Raw genomic sequence first — 24,560 nt, forward strand, 5'->3', positions numbered from 1 at the left:
CCTTACTTCCCTTGTTTCCTACTTAGTGCTTTACTTGCTGTACTAACTCTTTTAAATGATGTTCTTTGACTCTCACCTACTACTTATGTAAGCTATTTTTTTCTAATTTCCTCTTTCTCTCTCTTCTCCTCCCATATTTAAAAATTGCATATTTTCTACTATGTCAGGGCTATGACATTTATATACTCATTCATGTCCCCATCTGTGTTTGTACTTATATGTATTAAATGCTCAGCATCATTCCTTTTGCCAAAGTTTCCCATTATCTCTTGATTGGATGAGTTTTATCCTTCAGTGGTTTCCTCAGGAGGCCTTGTATACCATACCTCATGTATTCTTGTATGCCCAAAACAGTTATTTTATATTCTTGCTTGATACCTGAAGGCCAGGGTGGCTGGATATAAAATCCTTGGCTTATACTGTCTGTCCTTGAGTTCATTGAAAATGCTGCTTCAGTGTTGTCTCGCCTTGTATGTTGCCCTAATAAGTCTGATGTCAGCCTAATTTTCTTAGCCTTAAAAATAATTTGATATTTTTGTCTGGAGGAACTGAAGATGTTTTCTTTGTATTTTAAAGTCCTTGTTTTTAAAATCCAATAGTTTAACCAGGAGTTTTTCAGAGTCGGTCATTTTAGATCAGTATTCCCAGGCACACGTAAACCATTTTAGTATGTAGATTTTCATTTTGCTATTGTATCTTATTTTTGGTAAGTTGTCACGGATTACATTTTTAAACATTATTTTTGTTTCACTATTTTTCCTTTTTTTTTAGGGACTCTAATTATTTTCATATTGGACGTTCTTTGCCCATCTTCCCTTTCAGCCATGTTCTTTTGTAATCTCATTTTCATTTTTTTGATTGTCTTTCTGCCTTTTTTACTACATTTTCATTTGAATCTATTCTCCCTTTAGCACCGTGTAGTTTCTGAGATTGCTTTGCTTTTTTTCCCCTTCAGTTTCTTTCCTTAGTAAAATCAGTTCTCTGTATTTTTTCCTGTTTTTGTCCATTTCTATTCTTAGTGTTTGAATGTGTGTGTGTATGTATGTACGTTTGTTTGAATATATTCAATTCAGTTTGTAGTATTGTGTTTCAGATATCTTCTGTCTTATAGTTGGGTTTTGGGGGGAGAGTTTTTATTGCCTGAAATGTTATTTTTTACATTTTTGTTTTCTTTTTACAGTAGCGTTGTATGGAGTTGATTTGACTTGTTTTTTTATTCCTAGATACCTTGTGGACAAGTTTTCTGTATCAAAAGCACCATTTTCTGTCACTATAATAATAAAGGTCCATATCTTTAGTAGATGATGATATTGGTGGCGATGGTGGTGGAGGTGAATGGAAAGTGGCTGATATGTATTATTTCTTTTTGTTTCTGCAGGTTTCTTATTTTTACTTTCTTTCTTCTTTTCCTTCATTGCCTTGTCTCTTAGATCCCTAAGAGACTGTTCCTTATCTCTTTTTCTGATTCTTCCCCAGAAACAATGATTCATCAAGGCTTCCACCTTGGTTCTGCTTATTTTCAAGTCCCTTCCTGATAGCAAGTTGCCTGAACTACCAAGTCCCCAACCGAGATTTAATATTTTGGCAGTTAGTGTTGGACTTGCTCTTCCCAGTACTTTTTCTTTTGTCTGTGCTTTGATTTATCTTTCCTTCTCTATCCTCTTTTCAAAATATTGTAAGTCTCCTCTTCCCTGCCTTCTGCAGTCATAGGCTTGCAGTGGCAGTGGAGTTCTGTAGGAACTTGGTGTTAAGTTACCAGCACTCTCTGTCTACCAGTCAACTGTGGTTTTATTTCTGCTCTTTAAGTTTTCTTTTTTGTTGAGGAGAGGGATGAAGAATATGAGGAAAGATACAGGATGGCTATCCTTATCCTTCAGACCTGAAAGCTTTTCCTAACATTTATTTCATGTTTGCAGGTCTGTGGGTTGACCTGGCTCTGCTGGGTTCCGCATTTCTTTTCATTCCAAGACCTAGGCTATAGGTGCAGCCCCATTTTGGGGCACACTTATTCTCATGGCAGAGGTCAGAAGCAAAGAGGTTCAACCCAAACTAAGCATATTCAAAATTTCTGCTTGGAGGTGGTGCTCATGATGTTCACTTAAATTCCATTGGCTAAGGCAAGTCATATGACTAAATGTCACAATGGAAGTATCCTCCTCTCATGGGAAGCCTAGCCAAAGTGAGGAGTCATTTGTACCCTACAAGAAAAGGAGATGCTAAAATGCTCAAGTACATAGTAAACATTTAGTTGGGGGGATTTTATTTAGCAGAATTTCCCAAATTGATTGACCATACTTTCCTTGAGGTACATCTTTTAAGACTCATATTATCTGGAAAATATACTGGGAAATGCTCTCTTGTCCATCTTGAGACATTGGAACTGATCTTAGAAAAGGCCTTCCTGTGAAAGTCCGGGTAAATGGAGTACAGAATTCTGAAACTCAGTTTCAGTGAGAACCAGATATTAGAACACTCCCACATCAGTGAGTCCAGGGTCCCTTTATTAGCTAACACTTCTTCATCCCTAAATAGCTGTAAAAAATACATTTGAAAAATAATCCTTAAGTTCTCATGCTTCCTGATGGACCATCAGTGATCTTGTTAGGAATCACTCTCAACCATCTCTTTCTTTCCCTTGAATAATCTGTTGCTGACGAATTATAACTATCACTTGCTATGTAGTTCTTCAAATAATAGAGTTGAAACTTCACCTGTTTTTTTTTTTTTTTAAATGCCTCTTTCTGTATAATTATTGTCTTTCTCAGAATTCAACATGAGTCAGGAATGAATTAACTTGCTACCTTTAGTGCCTAGCTTGATATCAGATATGGGGCTGATCAGTTGCTGTTAATGATGATGAAAAATTGCTTGCTGAGCTTGTAATGTGTGCATGGCAGGGTGCCTTAATTCTGTAGGCTTTGGGTATATGGAAAGAAGAGCAGTTAAATTCAAATTAGGAACACATAGTCCTTCTTTGTAGGAAAAGTTAAGTGTCTCATAACCTTGAAGTTGTGAGATGCAAGTCATTGACAAGGGCATCCTTGGGTAGAACAAGGGCATCCTCATTCTAGTGCCCAAATGGGGGGGTCAACTTGAGCAATTTATTACTCTTTTGTCCTTGAACTTGTAGAATAAGGGATATGCATGGGGTCTTGGAAAAGTTCTGCTAATCAAGACTGAAAAGACCAGAAAAGTGTTGCCAAAGAGCAGAAATGTGCCACCTAGTGCAATATAAGCTATGCTTACTTTCTTTTTATTCCAATTGTATGGTCTTTCAAGACTTTTGAGGAAAGTTCCAGCCTAGCTTTGCAATCCTGCTGTCCTGGCACTCAGCTGGGCAGAGGTACAGTATCTGGTCAGTAGGAGATGGCACCTGGCAATGGACAAATAGTTAAAGCCCTGGCTTAAGATTTTTTAAGCTTAGTTTCTCTCCCTTTTTCTTAGGGTAGGCCTTTTCCTGGATTCAGGTTCAGCTCTTTGAACCACCGTGGTGTGGTGGTGGAAGGGTGATGGGGAATCTCATTGAAGAAAGCAGGAAAGCAGGCTGGATCCTGCTCCTTCCATATTAATGGGGCCATTTGCTGTTGTACGGTTGAAAATATTACAACTGAGTGACAGTTGTTTAATATTATAATTATATAAACTTTCTGTGTTATGGTTTTGCCACTTGACATACTAGATTTCATAATGTGATTGAATTTGCATGTTGAAATCATGTTTGCTAACTGACACTGACATGGTTCTACTAAGAATTTATGTTAAGCAGACTGCAGTGATGTTGGAAATCCACGGTGATAGTTTGAGGGAGGCTAGAGCACATAGTGCCCGGAGTCCTCTCTATTTAAGTTTTAAAGGAAAATTTCTCGGAGAGGAAATCCATGTTTTCATTAATTTGAACTAATTGTGCAATGATTGAATGTGAGATGAGGGAAGACTGACTCGTGAATAGGGATTTGCCGAGGTTGAAAGTCAAAGGAATTGCTGTTTTTAAAGAGATTGTCTGTGGGGGTGCCACAGAAAAGTACTTAATTGGATTTTATTATCTTTTTCCCTCACTATGTCTTCCTTTGTGGGTAAATATATATCCCAGATAGTAAAAGCCTCAGGCTTATATTTCTTCTGGAGAATAACTAAGGTTTGCTCATTTCAAGCTGGATAAGTGGGTTTGGAACCATTTTTTCAGGATACCTGTGGCCTAAAAGGTTGCAGCTTGATTTTTCCTTCCCCTCTTAGCTTAGATCTGACACAAACTGGGCCTGAACAAGGAGACTTCAGCAACGTAAAATTTAATGAGATTCAACTTGGCTTGGTTTCATAAGGTGGTTTAAATTGGGTTTAAAGAGATTTATACAAAACTCAAATGCAATGTTAGTAAGAACCAAATAAATAGTCATTTTCATTTTCTGGGAAATTACCATTTTAAATTAGCAGGGAGAGTTTACATGGTAGTAAGTTTAAAAATTATGAAGCAAACAGATGGCTTCTACCTCTAACCAGATTTCAATATTTTATTATTATACATTAATTTTTAAAATTATGAAAGTAATTTAATTATCTTACAGAAAATAGAAAAAAATCACCCAAGATCCAAAACCCTAAAGCACTTAGAGACTAATGTATTTTAGTATAATTCTTTCTAGTCTTTCCCTCAGTGTCGCTATTTATTTTTCTTAATAATCTTAGTGTAAGAACAGTTAGTGAATCTTAGTGTAAGAACACTTTTGTATTTTGTTCTTTTCATCTAGTTTTGCATTAAAACATTTACCATGCTTCTGCATGGCCTCCTTGACCATAATTTTAAGTGGCTTGTTTGAGGGGAAGCATGTTGTGTAGAACATTCAGTTCACTTGCAGTTTTATACTAAATTAGACTGTGTATTTGCAGAGTTATTGCTCCAAATTTCAACTATCTCAAACAATTCCAAAGGTCCATGGCAGGTGGTAATGTAATTGTACTGAAACATTGGGCCATTTGATCTTAAGACGGGGGTCCAGGAGCTCACCAGTTCATCTGTGATCTGCTTGCCCAGCATTAGAATGGTGTATAGTTCATCTATATTCTATTTGTCCCAAATGCATTTTATGGGGAGCAGTTATTGTATTAGTTAGCGTTTGCTGTATAATAAACAACCCAAACCTATAAGCTGAAAACACAAGCCTTGATTATTTAGCTCATGATTCTGTGGTTGACTGGGATGGCTGAGAGAGTTCTGGCCTGGGCTGCCTCAGTGGGGGCAGGTCTGGGATGGCCTCAGTCACGTATCTGGTGGCTGGCAGGCTGGTGTCCAGGAGTGCCTTGATTTTTCAGCATGTGACCTCCCATGGAGGCTTACTGGGGTCCTGTGCATGGTGGTCTTATGGTTTCTAGTGTAGAAGGAGAGGGCAGACATTTTTCACCATGTTTACATTGGTGTTCTTAATGTCCTCTTGGCCAAGCGCAGACTCCGTCTCTCAATGGGAGGGGCAGCAATATCACACTGCAAAGGGATACACACACAAGAATGGAAAGAATTGTTGGGGTCATTTTGAAAAATAAACTAACAAACTTTATTCATACTTTCAAGTTTGGGACTCTGCAAAAGTCTCTGGTTGGACTATCCCAGAAATCCAAGGGTTATATTGTAAATAATACTTTAATGAACTTCTCTGTGCACATAGTTTTTAAAACTATTTTGGGTTATTTAGTTAGGACAGGTTCCCAGAAGAGGAATTACTGGGGCAAATGAGAATGGGCATTTTTATGTATCTTAATGCTTATTTCAAGCTTTCTTCCCAATAGATTGCATTGAGCCACAGGCTATGAGCAGTATATGAGGTTATCTGTTTCACTATGCCTTAGCACAGAATTTGCTAACAAAAAGGTGAAAAAAAAAATTGGCATGTCATTTCTAGGGATGGATCTAGGTTTTGTAGGAGCCTGAAGCTTATACAATTTTGGGGCTCTCTTTATTTTATTTATTGATTGATTGATTTTTAAAGATTTCTTAATTTATTTATTTCTCTCCCTTTCCCTGCCCTGTTGTCTGTTCTCTGTGTCCATTCACTGTGTGTTCTTCTATGTCCGCTTGCATTCTTGTCAGTGGCATCGGAAATCTGTGTCTCTTTTTGTTGCGTCATCTTGCTGTGTCAGCTGTCCATGTGTGCGGTTATGAATAAAAATTTCTAGATCTTCTTTCCGGGTCTTGGACAGGGTCTGTGCAAGTAAGAGGCTCTGAGGCTTAAGTTTCATTAGCAGCACAGTTATCCATCTCTGCTTGTTGCTGTTGTTTTACTTCATATTTTTGTAGTTAACAGTGAAGATAAATGCTGCTTAGTGTATTTTTCAGGTATGTTGCTAAAGGTCTTTATGTTGGATAGAGAGCAGCAGGAGGGGATGACAAACTTCACTCTTAAAAGTTTTGGATGGGCCAAAGGTGGACTTGGAGGATGTGTCTTAGCAGAGTGCTTGTTCGCATGGGGAACTGGTCATTTTAGGACTGTGTTTTTGCTGCTCCTCCTTCTTCCCAGGATGTCAGGTACCAGAGTCCAAACATGATTTGTGGCTCATGGGGAGCTTCTGATGGGCACTGGTAGGACTGCAATGTGATGAGCAGTGGCTTTGACCAATGGGAATATAGAAACAAACTGGGCAGAGATCCCTGGGGTCATGACTAATTAAACATGGGTCTTTAAGTGGAGGTTGTGGGGAGGTTTGGAGTTGGTTTGGTAATGACTGGGTGGAAGGCAGGGAGGTAATGACTGGGGTGGAGAGAAAAGAAATTAAGAAGAAAAACCCTCATGAAATGAAACAAAGATAAATGAATTATATCTTAATCAGGTAGATCTAAGCTTCTTTCCCTCTTGCTAAATATGTCACATAGCTATGGAGATTGTAATTCCAAGTCCTTATGAACTCTTTGGCTGCTGGAAAAGAGCCAATGAGATTCTCAGAACTTAAAGGGGGTCTGCTGAGCTACCAAACTCCAAGTTACCACAGACCCCGATGCAGAACATGTAGAAAAATATTAGCATTTCTTATTCAAACAAAAAGGATATCGTCTGGGGAGCATGGGGTTATCTAATTTTCCTTTGAAAAGATAATATTTAAGAAAGCACAGAATTTAAACAGGAAAAACACTTTGCACAACGTGACCCACTGATCCAAACTGGGGTGTTCCTCCTTGCCTGCTGAAAACAAGCAGAGCATTGTTGCAAGGATGGGAAGGGAAAAAACCCTCTGACTTTCTAAGTTTGTTCTGAACCAAATTCTTGGTTAGAGTCTAAAGATGTGTTTTCTTTCTCCTTCTCTTGCCTGCCTTCTTAACTTTTTTTAACTTCCTAGTTTTTATGGCGCTATCTAAGTGGATGTTGAAATAGTCTAAATGGTAAGAAAGAGTACATTTCCTATGTAAACAAACACAACCCAGCTTGGAGAGAAAGGAAAGCAGTCTTGTCAACCCGAAAGGACCCAGCGCATGGTAATTTTTGTAATTGAAGTATCCCAGGGATTCTAGGGCACATGAACAATCCATAAAACAGGAACTGGACCACACAAAAACATACTCATGGCTCCAGGCAGGCATGTTTGAAAATAAGCAGGCCTTTAGAAGTAGGAAGCAGGGGACTTGCATCAAATGATCTTCAAGAACGCCCCTCTTAAATGAAAGTCCCCTTTAAGCTTTTCCCATGAAAAAGTGTTGTCTAGAGGGGCTAGAGGCTGTGAAACTTAAGTGACGCAGAGAGGAAGACAAGAAGGCTGGTGAGGTTGGGGCTGAAATTGCATGGCTTTGAGACTTTTCCTTTCTTTATCAAGGTCTTTACACGCATTGCTAGTTTATAGTCTCAAGCTGGGATTCCAATGGAATCACAACTCAGAATTTACTGTGCTCAAGGCAGAAAGCTAGGTGGTTTTATATAGATTATTTCATTTGGATTCTTCCAAGACAACATTTTCATCCCCTGGGAAGTCAGAGCTCAGAAGTAAGAATGGTGACGGACTTCCTAAACCTATTGTAGGTAGTTTTCTTTCGAAATTCTCTGCCACTGTCAAAGTATCTTCCTTGCCCCCCTGTTGGTACAATTTTTGACTGTATAGAATTCCCTGAATAATTATAATTGGGGCAATCAGATAATTATGTTAAAATTCTAAAATACAGTTCAAGCTCTGATCCTTGGAACTTCTGTTTTAATTCCAGATGAAGTTTCCTGGATGCCAGAGTCCAGATGAGTATTTTGGCACCTACAAGGATTGGCAGGATGGAGCAAGGGAAAGAGACACTCTGGTACTTTCCATGGGGGTGGGGTGGGGGTGGAGGTGGCCTTTTAACCCTCCAAGATGGAAGTCAAGATTTCCTTCGGCACAAGTGGTAGCTTTTGACTGGCTGCAGTGAGAGCCTGGGTTTGTTTAATTTGGAGTAAAGTTTTATGAGTTAATCTCTAGTGAGGGAAAGCAGCAATAAACACAGAACATACTAGTCATTATTCTAAGTATTTCTACATTCTTTCTCATGCATGTAAAGAGGAAAAGAAGTAAAAAACATGGGGAGGCATGGTGCTGAAACATATGTGTATGTGTTTGTGTGTATATGATTTTGTTTTGACCAAACCATCTGGTGTGCAACATACCCTTGGAGTGTGAAGGCAAACATTTACCAGGAGATTCACATGGTTTCTGCCGTGTATATAAACATATTTGTAGAAGGCTCTTATGTTTCTTGAAAATGGAGATAAACATAGATTTTCCTATGCATTTATTAACATATCCCAATCCTTTGTAGACCAAACTGTTATTTATTTTACTGGCTTTATAAACTCAGGTGGGTGAAAATGCCAGAGATACACATGCAATCTGGAAACTATCAGTGTCATATCTGAGAACAACTTTACTTTTCTTTTCAAGTTTAATAACATGGGTGAAAAATCCAAGGTTATTGTGATGCGACTGTGTGCTGAAAAATGGGTTAAATATTGATTAAATCATGGCATAAGTAAGATGTTAACAAAGAATGTTAGAGGTGAACTTGAAATGGTCTTAAAAAACAAAGGAGGTAATTTACCTGATTTATTAGGGGAGAGAAAAAGTAGCTTGGTGTGTGTTCTGTGGATTTCATGTTCAATGGTATAGACTTTTAGAGAAACTGCTGGGGATTTGGGGAAGCTAAACCAAAAGCTCATAGTATGGTAGCTGGATTTTTAAAAGGATAGAGTATGGGGGGAAATAATCAACATACTAACCGACCAATCAGCCAACTAACCAACCAACCAACCAACCAACCAAAAAACAAAGTGCCCAACACTGGACACACAGCAATTGTTTAATAATATCAATAAGGGAACACTTAAACTTCAAAAAGGGAAAAAGAGGTTTATTAGGAGGCACTCCCGAGGGTTTAGGGGACTGTGCCTGATGGCTGTGACTCCTGCTGTGTCCATTCCTGTGCCTTTTTATTGTCAAAACCCTTCTGTAAGATCCAAGTATGGCTTTGGTCCTTTTCACATTAAGTGCAGCTTGAACATTTAAACCATTATCTCTGAAAGGTTCAGGAAGTGGGGCACTTCTTTTGAAGTTCTCTCAATTCTTGAAGCATAGACCACATTTACCTTGGTGGAGTGGGAGGCTTGCTCCTAGCCGGTCCCGTGTCAGCAGACAAACACTTTCACCTCTGGGGTCCTGTGTTTCCTCATCAGTTAAATAAACAGAGGAGCTCCTCTTTAAAGGCCCTACCAGCTCTAAAATCCTAGGATTTTCAGGGTACCAGAACACCTAATTTCTGAGCAAACAAATCCTAGAGTGACAGGGCGAAATGGTTTGCTGAAGGTCATGCATCAATCGATTTGCCAGTTCTGAAAAGAACTTGAGACTGTTTCTCTCTTCCGACAGCTGGACTCTGACATCTGATAAGATGGCGGGCTTTGGGAGGCAAGGACTGCGCCCATCTCGCTTACATTGTGTCGGCTGTGCTTGGCATATAGCTGGCAGTCTCAAATATTTATTGAATCAATAAATGAGAAAATGAGTAGGAACCAGGGGTTCCCTAGGAGCAACTCAGCTTTGAGAGTGTTGATTTCTCAGTTCAGTGGCAAGGAACCCACTCATCAGTAGGCAGTAGGCGTGGATCTCACACATGGAGCATGCTAGAAGAGGAACTGACAGAATGATTGCTTGGGAGAGGAGAACATTTCTGTCTGTCATTACCACTGATGGCAGGGATCAGATTGCCATTCCACAGACCCATAGGCCAAGCACGATAGCGCTGGAGGCAATAAAGGGGAACCGGACGAAAGCCTTGACTCTGGACTTTGACGGCTAAATTGGCAAACCTTGGGCTGTGTAGGGTTATGCAACAGTCACCCAGCCTGATCGGATGGATGAAGAAAGTAGGTTGCTTGAGGACTCTTTATAAAACACTAGTCACACATCTTTGAATATCCACGTTGAATTGAAAACAAATGGCAGAGGCTTTAGAATGCTTGTTTTTAAAACCACAGTCCGTGGTGACCCAATACACACACATACCAACTGAAAATTAGAGTTTCATGAAACAATACTTACTTTTACTCTGTGCAATGTGTTCTGATATTTTATATATATATATTTTTTAAGATTTATTTTTTATTTATTTAATTCCCCTCCCCCGGTTGTCTGTTTTCTGTGTCTTCTTGTTGCGTCTTGTTTCTTTGTCCGCTTTTGTTGTCGTCAGCGGCACAGGAAGTGTGGGCGGCGCCATTCCTCGGCAGGCTGCTCCCTCCTTCGTGCTGGGTGGCTCTCCTTATGGGCGCACTCCTTGCGCGTGTGGCTCCCCTACGCGGGGGACACCCCTGCGTGGCACGGCACTCCTTGCGCGCATCAGCACTGCGCATGGGCCAGCTCCACACGGGTCAAGGAGGCCCGGGGCTTGAACCGCGGGCCTCCCATGTGGTAGAGGGACGCCCTAACCACTGGGCCAAAGTCCGTTTCCCTGATATTTTATATTCTGTTCTATTTATATTTTTTAAATGCTGGATACCATGCACCAAATCAATTTCATGACCAATCACAATTTGAAAACAACGCTCCAGGATGTGTTTAGGGTGGATTACTTATAGCATGTGTGGGTGAGGTTCTTAATCTTTTTTTGTCTTGTTTTGTTTTATAACAGCTTTGCTGACATATAATTCACACACTATACTATTTTCCCATTTAAAATGTACAATTGTACATTTAATTAAATGGTTTTTCATATATGCACAGATTTGTGCAACCATTCCCACAGTCAATTTTAGAACGTCTTTATCACCTCAAAAATAATCCCCATACTCTTTCTTATCACCCCCTGTCCTCACTTTCCCTCTCCCTCCCGGCCCCAGGCAAACATTCTTCTACTTTCTGTCTCTTTAGATTTGCCTATTCTAGACATTTTGTATAAATGGAATCATAGAATATGTGGTCTTTTGTTACTGTATATTTCCTTCACTTATAATTTTCGAGGTTCATACATGTTGTCATGTGTATCAATATGTCAGTCCCTTATATGACCAAATAATATTCCATTGTATAGATATAACACGTTGTGTTTATCCATTCATCTAGGCGGTTCATCTTTACTTACAATGTAGGCTATTGGTTGGTGATGGTCAAGTCTTCCTAAACTAACTTACTTTGAACATTCAAGAAGTGTGCATGGTGTGAGGCCAGGTCACCACGTGGGTGACCCCTGGGGTCTTCCATAACTGCACGGTGCACACAGTGAAAATCTTCCATTTTCCTCCTCTGCTCTCACCGACTCATAGAAAGGACCTGTGTACAGGGAAGAAATGGTTCTGATGGGAACGGTGGGCTAATGAGCTCTTGCTCCTTCCTGTAGCTGGCAGACAGCCACCATCTGGAAATGACCCTGACAACTGCAGGAGCACTGGAGTCTCCATCCATTTGCCAGCTACCAGGACCCTGCCAAGTGGCCTGGAGAAGCCCACGGTGCACGGAGCCTGCCTGGCACGAAGAAGACCCTAACCTGCCTTGCGAGGATTTTGAGTGAAACCTTTTACTCAGAATGGAGTTATTCCCAAATGACTTTTATCCCATCTAATTCTTTAAACTTTGCTCTCTAAAGTCTCCTTCGGTTTACCAACATCATGAAAACAAAGGTCTAGGCTGCAATTTGAGTCACTTTTAGGGTCAATATTATTATTCCTAGTATTTTAAAGCTCATTTCACGCTTTTAAATGGAAACATAAGTGATAGGTGTGCAGATCTCTAGGTAGGAGACAGTGGGTGTACTCTTATTTTCCAAGGACCTAACAACACTTAATAGAGGACTTGATTTAACATTCGCTGAAAAGCCACCTTTGGCTTGACCTGCTGTTTGGAATTTTCTGGGTTGTTGAAATTGTACACTATTTTATTTTCTTGGCCTTGTCTGGGATGTTCCACCCTGAAATGGCTGCATCTGCCTCCACCATGTCTGAAATGTTCTTGGCATTTTCCTAGGGTATCTGCTGACCCAGTGTTCTGCATGATGGATTCAGAGAAGAGAAGCAGTAACACAGAGCTGAGGCAGAGAGGAGACGGCGCCTCTCACAGGAGCCTGGGCTTCCCACCCAGTGACAGGTAATTGGAACACCGTGACAGCGCACCGTGCAGGATCAGGTGGTCTCTCTCAGCCTCACTCCAGGAGGCACACAGCATTTCCAACAGTGGCTACACAGATGCATATTGAGAGACTTCATGGTGGGGTGTGTGTGTGTGTGTTTGCTTTCTCAAGCAGCAGGCCCTGAGAGTAAATCTTATGGATTATTCCCATGAAAGTAGCATAGAATAGGACTTTTGTAATCAGGAGGATTTGTTTTTTGAATCCACTATTTATTAAATGTATTTAACAGATACTTACTGAGCCCTCAGTATGTGCCACGTACATGTCTAGGCTTTGGAAATATATATTAGAAGACAAAGTGGATAATGTGTCTGTGCTTATGGAGTTTCCTTTTGGGGAGGTAATCCAAATATCAAACACATCTATGCATAATATGAAATCAGGTAGAGATAAAGCTTTGAAGAGAAATAAAGCAGGTAAAGGCTCCAGAGCAAGGGGCTGTTATACATGCAGTGGTCAGGAAAGGCTTTTCTCGAGGAGGTGATGCTTAAGCATAGATGTGAATGAAATGAAGGAGCAAGCTGGTGGATTTCTGTGGATGTATATTCCAGGCTGAGGGAGCAGCACGTGCAATGACCCTGGGGAAGGCACTTGCTTGGCATGTTAGAGGAATAGCAAGAGGGACAGTGTTGCTGATATGAAGTGAAATGAGGGAAGGAGGGGTAGGGAGTGAGGCCACAGGGTGGCCAGGGACCTTATCATGTAGGGCCTCACATGCATGTGAGGCCTGATGTGAGCCCCACTCTGAGCCTCAGTTTCCCCACTTGACGCAGTTGTGAGATTATAAGATAAAAAGAACTTGAAATATCTGACATGTAAGAGGCTCTTAGTGGGTGCTGGTTAGTAGTTTCCTCTTCTGCTCTCTTGTTCTCTCTTGGATGGCATCAGAAACGTTTTCAGTGCCCACATTGGTATATATGTTGCTTACCCTGCCAGGATTGCCAGCCATTTAGTTTTGTCTTTGTCTGGACATTTTGGACAGTCTAGTTCATCTCTCCCTTTGAATAACATTAGGCTTCCTGGGTGCTGGCTTAGGCTGTGGGGGACTGCAAGGGAGTGGCACATGCGGGCTGCGGCAGTGCTTTCCTTCGACGGCTGGTAGGGCTGTGTGTATGGCTTGCCACTGTGTTTGGTGGCCGGGCAGGAAGACACGTGGTTCAGTGTGATGCTGGAGGTGGGGCTCGAGTGCTAGAGATCCCTGTAGTTTCCTTGCAGACCTTCTGTGATTGTGTGACCCTTTTGGGAATCGTCACTTTACTCCCCAGCACCTCTTTTTTTTCTGACTATGTAGAGCAAAGCTCTTCAGGGTAATATTAGCAAAAGCAAAAGAGAATCATGCCCAGAAATGTAACCAGAAGGCACTGAGAATGTCTGGTCGGTGCTTGGACAGCCAACTAGGACGTGTAATCCATTTCCCTCATGGAGGTGGTGAGTCAGCCTGATTCCACTGAATACCAGAGATGATCCACTGATCCCACGGTCCCAGGCCTTCCCCAGTGCATTCTTCCACCTTCCCAAGGAGCAGCGTCTAGGTCGGTGGTCTCCAAAGTGGTGTGTAGAGGGGGGCAGGGACCCCTGGGAGTGGGCAAGATAATACATTTGGGGAGGGGATGGGGCTAGAAGATGTCCCCAAATCCTAATTTTTTAAAAAATCTCGTACTCTGGAGTTTATTCTCATCCCCTTCTCTTCCTTCCCCTTCTCCTCCTCCCGCCTCCCTCTCCCCCACGTGTTATCATGTCTTAGCTTCCTACTTAAGAGACAGACTTTGGAACCAGACTGCTAGGATTTGACTTCAGCTCTACCTCTTTCTGTGTTTCTTTGGGTAAGTTACTCATTCTCCCTCTCCCTTAGTTTCCTTATTGGCAAAATGGTAAAAAAAACTTTAGCCACCTGATGGGGTAAATGCCTAGAAGGGAAGGTGGTACACTGTTATCTACCTGTTCATCACTATTTTCCTTGGTACTAGAACAGGGTTATAATCTTTAAGTTAAGAAATACAAAAATATTAGGGGCATGTGTGCTCTAATTTCTTTAATCTGATGATTTTTAAAGAATTGGAGATCGGTCCTTCAGGTGACAAGAGTCATTTTTCATCTAACAACCATGACATTAACCATTGTAAGGCCACAATTTGCTGAGGGCTGTGATTTTATACAAACTGTTTTAGTACTGACACTAGAGGGAAAACGTTCCATACCTGAAGGAACAAACCATCAGGAGGGCACCCAGTTCTTTTTTAATGCTGAGCTGTGATGAGAACGTGGGACATTCCCATCTGAAGAGGCCTGGAAAAGCAGATTGTTCTGCAATTTTTGCACTCTCCACATTCTGGTAACAGATCCAGGGAGAGGTTAATTTTGAAAATCCTAAAGACTTTGGAGGCCCTTTTACTGAAGAATTTTTTCTTTTTTAAGTGTCAGAGAAAAGACAAGAGAAATAAAATGAGAGTCATTTTAATTCAAGATATATTTACCACATGCTTTTGTTTTCTTAGGTCTCCAATTCTCAGTATTTCAAATTTAAATAACCTTACTAACTCACTACCCAGCATGAACTTAGCCTTTTGAGCCGTGAATAAGCATGCTGCCTGGAGCTACCCTTTCCGCTCCCTCCCCCTTCTCCCCTTCTCTCTGGGAACTTGGGAAGTCCCTCCTCTTCCCTAGTTACTCCTCCAGGGGTAACTTGCAGGTTGGCAGTAGAGGAACCTCTCTCCAAAGCAGCGTCTCTGAGCCTGGGTGGAATTCCACGTCTGAGCAAAGCCTGCGTGGTGGGTTTTCCAGGACTTGGACATTCAGAAGAAAGGGCAGTGCCTGTGCTCCAGAGCTGCCTGCCAAGGGGCCCCCTGCTCCAGCCACCTCCAGTGACCCAGGCCGCTAGCCTGGCTGTACAGGAGAGAGTGACACGTAAATGCCCCCCTCCACAGCAAATAAACATGGAAACCAAGCCAGAAGAAGAACACTTCACAACAATAGTTAAATAATTTTTATTTTGGACACTTTTAAACATATACACAAGTGGAGAGCAGAGTATTAATGATCTTCTTTGTCCCCATTGCTCTGCTTCAAAAATGACCCACTCATGGTCATGGTTTCATTTGTGGTCCCCTGATTTCCCCTATTCCCTGGAATATTTGGAAGAAAATTTCATACATCATATTATGTCATTGATAAATATTAAAAATGACCATTTGTGATATTGGACCACATTGCAGGTGGTAAGACACTGCAAAAATAAAACAAAACTTGCCCCAAAGCATTGAGTGTGTACCTCTGCTTATGGGAGAGAAGGCTCTGTAAAAGAATTGGTTGAAGAAACAGCCAAACTTCACTCCATCTCCCAACTGTGAGGCTCCTCTGATCACTAGCCCCAAACTCTTTTATAGTATCCATCACTTGGAGAGTAAACCTCCTGTTTTCCGTGTTCGATTGCATGCTGATAACATTACAACTGTGATGAACACATGACAGGAGGAATACGCTAGAACCTGGGGACCTCGGTGCAATCTCCTATCAGCTTTTTTGAGTCTCAGAATGGTAGAATCTCAGAATGGTAGAAAATGTTATTCAGATATACCAGGGATTTTTTACTTTGAAGGAAAAAGTGGATGAATTGATAAAAAAAGAAATAATAATGCCCAATTTGCCTACTAAAAAGCAGCCCAGGGAAGTTTGCAGTGGCCTTTCAGCTACTTACCATTGTCTTCCAGCTGGAGAGAGTGTAGACAGAGATTCAATTCTTGCAAGACGCATAGCACAAACCTCTTAGGTCATTTTTGTAGGGTTGCCAACTCCTGATAGACATACAACCTAAGTAAGGATGTTAGGTGAGTAGTTTGTTTTTGTTTTTGGTTAGGAGCTTGAATTCCAAAATATTTTATCCTGCATTTCTGTATATTTGTTTTCTTCTTGAAGATCCTAAATAATTTATTTCACATATTGTGCTCAAACAATTCTATTCTTCATCATTACCATATTCTAATATACCAGGTTCAACTTCCTTTTGATTTTTGTGTGCCAGTAACTTCCATTCGGTAATCAATGCTACAAGAAAAGATATGATTTTTACATAAAAGCAATATTTCTTCCATCTAAGTAAACCATTAAAGGCAATGGAAAGGAGAACAAATGTGTTTTTCAAGAGCCAGTTTCCTCGCGTTGCATCAGCTCATTGCAGATGGCATGTATACAATCACTTTTGACTGAATCGTAATAAATATGAGACAGTCTAGTATGAACCACTTTTTATAATGCAATGCTCACCAATAAATTCTACTTACAGTCTTAAATCAAATTGGTGCAGATGCAAAAATTATGTAAAACTGGTGGTACCTGCTCCTGGCCTTGGGGGGTTCCCTCCCGGATCTTGACTGAATAAACTTTTTCTTCCCTAATGATCTGGCAGTTATTCCTATCGAGACAATATAAAGGGGGTTCTAAGAAGTGGGAAAGCCAAGCCGTGATTCAGAGACCACCAAGGCCCTTAAGAAGATTAATTTGAAGGAGGTACCTGAAAAGTTGGAAAAAATCTCAATGAATACACATATTCATTTTGAGCTGATTTCTGTTCCTCTTGTGCCCTGTAAAATTTCAAGGAATGTAGTTGAGGTCTGGAGATTTCCACAAAGAGATTAAGAGAGGCTATAAACCAAAGAAATAGTGGGTTTGTATAACTGTTCAGTATGAAATATTTCAGTACCAAGATGTCCTGATTTTCAGTGTAGAAACTGAGTAAATGCCTTATAAACAATTCAGGAAATGTTTCTATTAATGCTTTTAATAATAGGGCATGTGAGTTTAGGTCTAAAAAAGGCCCACATCTGTTATCTTGGAATAAAGTAGGAGTCTATTTTTATATTTATTTCATAATCTAGTCAGTGAAGTGGCTAAATTTCTGGAGACATCTAGGTTTGATTTTGTGTTTTGTTTAGGAGACAACTCAATTTGGGCTGTCAGAGGACACTTTGATTTAATGGGCATTGGACTTAATTATGCTAACAAATACTTATAATTTCTCTACTTTTAAAAGAAGTTGGGTCCTCTTAGCCCAAATAAAATCTTGAAATGTTCTCTTGCAAAGTGTTAACCATTATAAAGAGGGCATAGAAAAGCTGTTTTCCGACTCATTCCTGCGGTCTAGATGCTGGACTGATTCCGTAGCTTCTTGGATGGAGGGTGGGGGTGGGGGGGAGCAGCATATGTCCTGTAAGGTGGTGAGGGTGTGGGATCTCAGGGAGTCTTACCCAAGACCTTGCTTATTTCCAGATTGGTGCAGCACCAGGGTGAATGAGGAGCAGGGCGTGATGAGAGCAGGCTTAGAGTCAGGTGGCCCTGGGATACGACCTCACATCTGCTGCTTAAGCTTCCTGGACTTGGGTAAGCAACTTTCTATCTTTAAAATACGAATAAGTCTACTTACCTCTACGGTGAATGGTTAGAGTAAATGGAAGAGCTTTGCAAAGTGGTACACAAAACTTAAGCCATTATTTTATCATCATCATCTAGTTACAGAGTGATCTAGCATCCCTAAGGGACAAATAACAGGGGCACACTCTAAATGACAGGGCACTTAATGGTTTTAGCATGTTTTGGTCTCTCCATCAGAAGGCATTGCCAATTCCATGAATATTAATTATCTGCTCTTTATATGCTAAAGAGTAATTTTATTTTATTATTTTCTTAAAACACAGTGGTATCTTAATCTCTTACAAAGTATGTTGCTGTTTCAGTTTGTCAAAGGGCTGCCAATGCAAAGTACCAGAAATGGGTTGTCTTTTATAAAGGAGATTTATGTGGGATAAAAGCTTACAGTTCCAAGACCATGAAAATTCCAACTTGAGGCACCGTAAGAGGTGCTTTCTCACCAAAGTCAGCTGCCACGTGTTGAAGCAAGCGGGCCACTATCTCTGCTGAGGTCTGCGCTCAGCTGAGGGCTACCAGGCATAGGGCTTGGCTCTTTCCAGGCTGCCAGTATCAGTCTCGGCTGCTCTACTTTCTTCCTGAGTTCAGCTATAAGCTATCAGGCAAATAGCAGGGCTTGTCTCCTTTTGAGCTGCTCTGGACCTAGCTTCTTGGGGGCTTTGTGCTTAAGCGATCCTCTAGTCCTCTCTCACATGGCAGGGTCAAAAGTGCTGGCTTCCTTTTCCTGTGTCTGTCTGTGACTCCTTTTTTGTTAAAGGAGGTACCGGAAATTGAACCCAGGACCTTGTACATGAGAAGTAGGCACTCAACCACTGAGCTACATCCGCTCTCTAATGAGAGATGGCTTTTTCATTTGTTTGTTTTGTTTTTAGGAGGTACTGGGGATAGAACCTGGGACCTCACATATGGGAAGCAGGCACTCAACCACTTGAGCTACATCTTCTCCCTGTGTCCCTATTTGTATCAGACCCAGCAAAGGGGTGGAGTCTCAACCTGAGTCACATCCCACTGATGTAGTCCAATCAAAAGCCCTAAAGCGGGAAGCAGACGTGGCTCAACTGGTAGAGCCTCCGCCTGCCCAGGACCTCATGACCCATGTGGTGAGCTGGCCCACATGCAGTGCTGCTGTGTGCAAGGAGTGCCATGCCACACAGGGGTATCCCCGCGTGGGGGTGACCCATGTGCAAGGAGTGTGCCCTGCAAGAGAGCCGCCCTGCGTGAAAAAAATCACAGCCTGCCCAGGAATGACGCTGCACACATGGAGAGCTGACACAGCAAGATGATGCAACAAAAAAAGAGATGCAGTTTCCTGGTGCCACCGAGGGTGCAAGCGGACACAGAACACGCAGCAAAAGGACACAGAGAGCAGACAACAGGGGGAAGGGGAGAGAGAGAAATAAAAAAATAAATCTTTAAAATAAAGAATAAATAAATTAAAAAAATAAAATAAAATTATTAAAAAAGAAAAAGCCCTAAAGCAATCTCATCAAGTAAGTTAATCAAAGGACCCTCAAATAAATTTAATGCAATCAAAGGGTATCTCAACCACAGGAATAGATTAGTTTCAAAAACATAATCTTTTTTTGGGAGTCACCAAACTCAAATAGTCACAGTTACTAATAAAATATTTAAGTTGTGGAAAAAAATTAATATTATTATTGAAGTATAACCGACACAATAAACTACACATATAAATTGTACAACTGGATAAGTTTTGACATAAAAAGATGTGTGAAACTATTATTATAATAAAAATAAAGTTTCCTCATGCCCCTTTGTTACCCCTCCCATGTTCTTTCCTTCCCTTGGCAACCACCGACCTGATTTCTGTCAACATGGATTAGTTCATATTTTCTAAAGTCGTATATAAATGGAATCGTACTATCTATACTCTTATTTTGGATTAGCTTCCTTGACTCTGTAATTACTTGGAGATTCCTCCATGTTCTTGTACATGTAAGTAGTTAATTCTTTGTTGTTGCTAGGTACTAGTCCACTATGGAAATACCACAATTTACTTAATTTGTTTATCATTCACTTAATGATGGATACAGGTTGTTTCTACTTTTTTACTTTTATGAATAAGCTGCTAGAATATTTGTGTACAAATTTTTGCATGTATATATGTTTTCTTTATTCTTGAGTAAATATCTAGGAGTGGAATGGCTAGATTCATATGTTAGGCATATGTTTAACTTTTTAAAAAACTGCTAAACTGTTTTCCAAAGTCATTGTACCATTTTACTTCCCATGTGCTGTGTATGAAACTTTCAGTTGCTTCATAACCTTGCCAACACTATATGGTCAGTTTTTTTTAATTTCAACCATTCTATTAGGTAAGTAGTGATATCTCATCATGATTTAACTTTTATTTCCCTGATGACTCATAGTATTGATCATCTTTTCATGGGCTTGTTTGCCTGCCATACATCTGTTCTGATGAAGTGCCAGTTCAACTCATTTCTTTAATTGTGTTATTTGTTTTCTAATTATTGAGTTTGTCCCTCCAGCCTGAGATGGCTCCCTTGTCTGTTTGCTCATTGTTTACACTTGTTTGATTGTTGTTTTTGCTTGCTGTCTGCTCATTGTCTGCTTGTTGTCCTTTTTTTTTTCTTTTTCTTTAGGAGGCCTGGGGAAATGAACCTGGGACCTCCCATGTGGGAGGTGGGTGCTCAACTGCTTGAGCCACACCCAGTCCTTCAATTTTTGCAATTTTTAAAAAGATTTATTTATTTATCTCTCCTCCCCATCCCCCCCTGCCCAAGTAGTCTGCTCTCTGTGTCCATTCACTGTGTGTTCTTCTGTGTCCACTTGTATTCTTGTCAGCACCAGGAATCTGTGTCTCTTTTTGTTGCGTCATCTTGCAGTGTCAGCTCTCCATGTGTGCAGCACCACTCCTGGGCAGGCTGTGTTTTTTTTGTGTAGGGCGGCTCTCCTTGCAGGGTGCACTCCTTGTGCATGGGGCTCTCCTACATGTTGCACACCTCTGTATGGCACGGCACTCCTTGTGTGCATCAGCACTGCACATGGCCCAGCTTTACCACATGAGTCAGGAGGCCCTGGGTTTGAACCTTGGACCTCCCATGTGGTAGACGGATGCTCTATCCATTGAGCCAAATCCGCTTCTCTAATTATTGCAATTTGAAGGTTCATTTCATATTTAGGATACAAATCCTTTATCAGATATGTGGTTTTCAAATGTTTTCTCCTCATCTGTGATTTTCCTTTTCATTCTCCATCAGTGTCTTGCAAAGAACAGAACTCTTTAATTTTGTTGAAATCCACCTTAATTATTTTCTTTCGTGGTCAAACTTTTGGTGTCATACATAAGAAATCTTTACCTAGCCTGGGGTTACAACAATTTTCACCTGTGTTTTCTTCTAGAATTTTTATAGTTTTTGTTTTTAATTTAGGACTGTGGTCCATTTTGAGTTAATTTTTATATTTAGTGTGAATTGCGGACTGAAGCTCATTTTTCTTTTTGCTCATGCATATCTAGTTGTTTCATCATCATTTGTTAAAAGACTATCCTTTTCCTATTGAGTTATCTTTGCATCTTTGTAAAAAGTCAGTAGTCCATATATGTGTGGGTCTATTTCTGAACTCTCTCTACTGTGCCATTGTTCTATTTGTCCAGTGTGACTCTGGTATCATACTGTCTTGATTGTTGTGGCTTTATAATAAGTCTTGAAATAGGATAGATTTTCCCTCCAATTCTGTTCTTCCTTTTCAAAGTTGTTTTGACTGTCCTAGATTCTTAGCATTTTCAAATGAATTTTAGCATCAGGTTGTCAATTTCTAAAACAAAGACTCCTGGTATTTTAAAAGAGAGTGTATTGAATTCAAAGGTCAGTTTGGGAAGAATTGACTTCTTAACAATACTGAGTCTTCTTAACCATGAACAAGATATATCTCTCCATTTGTTTAGGACCTTAAAATTTTCTCTTAGCAATGTTTTATATGAAAGTATAGGACTTTCATATCTTCTGTCAGATTTATTCCTATTTCAAATGTTTTATGCTCTTGTAAATGGTATTGTTTTAAATCTTCCATTTCTAATCATTTGTTGCTAGTATTAAGACATTCAATTGATTTTTGTATATTGATTTTGTATCCTGCAACCTTGCTAAATTTACCTATTAGTGCTAGTAGCTTTTTCTGTAGACACCACTGGATTTTTCACATAGACAGTCATGTTGTCTGTGAATAAAGAATGGTTTACTTCTTCCTTTCTAATTTGTGTGTCTTTTATTTCTTTGTCTTGTCTCATCACACTGGCTGAGAATTCTAGTACAATTGTTGAATAGAAGTAGTAAGAGAAGATTTACTCATCAACTTGCACCTGATTGTAGAGGGGAAATATTCAGTCTTTCACCATTAAGTAAGATGGTAGCTATGGTTGTTTTTTTTTAAGGATTAATTAAATTAATTTATTTCTCCCCACCACCTTGTTGTTTTTCACTTGCCGTGTCTTTTCATCTTCCTTGTTTCTTTAGGAGGCACTGGTAGCCAAACCTGGAACCTCTGATTTGGGAGGAAGTGCCTAATCACTTGAGCCACCTCCACCCCCTGTTTTTGTTGTATCTTTCATTATGTTTTTCTTCCCTGCATCTTTTGTTGCATCATCTTGTTGTGTCAGTTTGCTGCACTTCCCATCATGCCAGTTTGCTGTCTTCTTTAGGAGGCCCCGGGATCTGAACCAGCGACCTCCCATGTGGTAGGTGGGAGTCCAGTCACCTGAGCCATATCTGCTTCCCTAGCTGTGGGTTTTTCATAGATGCTCTTTATCAAGTTGAGGATATTTCTTTTTATTCTTAGATTCCTGGAAGTTTTTAATCAAGAATGGATGTTGGGCTTCATCATATGTTTTTTCCTTGTATATTGGACTGATCTTTTGTAGCTAGTTAATATGGAGAACTAAAATGATTGGTAATCTGAATTTGTTAAACCAGCCTTGCATTCCTGAGATAAACCCCATTTGGTCATGATATATTATCCTTTTTATTTACTATTAGAATTGATATGCTAACATTTGTTTCAGATGTTTTTCATCTGGGTTCATGAGGGATATTAGTTGGTAATTTTCTACCAACTCTGGACATTAAGAGTTGTCTGGACATTAGGTAATGTGAGCCTGGACATTAAGGTAATGTGAGCCTCATAGAATGAGTTGGTAGTGTTCTCTCCTTTTTGTTGTGCAGAATAGATATTATTCCTTCCTTAAATGTTTGTTAGAATTCCCCAGTGAAGCAAAATGGGCCTTGAGTTTTCTTTGTAAGAAGGTTTCAAACTACAGATTCAATTTATTTAGTAGCTAAAATACTAGTTGAGTTATCTATTTCTTTTTGAGTAATCTTTGGAAGGTTGTATGTCAAAGAATTTTTCCCTTTCATCTAAGGTGTTGAATTTTTGGGCATTAAGTCGTGTATAGTATTTCTTTTTTTTTTTTTTTTTTAAGATTTATTTATTTATTTCCCCCCTTCCCCTACTCCTGCCTGGTTGTTTTTCTTTTGCTGTCTGTGTTGTCTTCTTTTTTCATTTTCTCTTCTCTAGGATTCACCGGGATTTAATCCTGGAGCATCCTGATATGGAGAGAGTTCTCTGTCAATTGCACCACCTCCATTCCTGCTTTGTGTGGCACTTTACCTTGATTCTCGCCTTGTCTCTCTTTTGTTGCATCATCATCTTGCTGTGTGATTCACTTGCACGGGCACTGACTTACCATGTGGGCACTCACACAGACACTGGCTCACCTCACGGGCACTTACATTCACCACATGGGCACACATGCTCACCGGCTCACCATGCAGGCACTGGCTCACCATGTGGGCACAATTTCTCTTCTTTTTTTTCACCAGGAGGCCCCAGATATTGAACCCAGTTCCTCCCATATGGTAGGCAGAAACTCTATCACTTGAGCCACATCCGCTTCCCAGTATTTCCTTTTAATGTCTGTAGAATCTGTAGTGATGTCACCTCTCTCACTCATAATACTGTGAATTTGTGTATTATAACTATTTTTCCTCATCAGTGTGGCTAGAGGTTTATTAATTTTATTGACTTTTTCAAAGGAAAAGCTTTGGTTTCACTGATTTTCTCTATTGTTCTTTTGCCTCCTATTTCTTTCATTTCTGCCCTGATCTTTATTATTTCCTTTCCTCTGCTTAATTTGAATGTAATTTGCCCTTCTTTTTCTAGCTTTTTAAAGAGGATGATGAGATCATTCAAGACCTTTGTTGTTTTCTAATATAGACACACACTTAATGGTGTAAATTTCCCTCTGAATACTGCTTTAGCAGCACTCCACTAATTTTGATATATTATATTGTCATGTCCATTCATTTAAAAATACTTTCTAATTTTCCTTTTGATTTCTTCTTTGATCCGTGAGTTATTTAGGAATGTGTTATTTAATTTCCAAATATTTTTGGATATTCTGAGATCTTTCTGTTATTAATTTCTAATTGATTTCACTGCGATCAGATAACATACTTTTTAAAAAATTATTTTATTTTATTTATTTATTTATCCCCCC

The 24,560-nt window shown here is 40.1% G+C and overlaps 1 long non-coding RNA gene across 1 annotated transcript in view; it reads left to right on the forward strand.

The window, feature by feature from the left end:
* Nucleotides 1-13,255, forward strand: part of LOC111764488 (uncharacterized) — a 28,843-nt gene extending 15,588 nt beyond the window's left edge. The window contains exon 3 of the long non-coding RNA XR_002797084.3: nt 12,445-13,255. This is a non-coding gene — a long non-coding RNA (uncharacterized lncRNA). The remainder of the gene's footprint in view (nt 1-12,444) is intronic.
* The last annotated feature ends 11,305 nt before the right edge of the window (nt 13,256-24,560 follow it).

The sequence above is a fragment of the Dasypus novemcinctus genome, chromosome 5, assembly GCF_030445035.2.
Source record: "Dasypus novemcinctus isolate mDasNov1 chromosome 5, mDasNov1.1.hap2, whole genome shotgun sequence".
NCBI classification, from domain to species: Eukaryota; Metazoa; Chordata; class Mammalia; order Cingulata; family Dasypodidae; genus Dasypus; species Dasypus novemcinctus.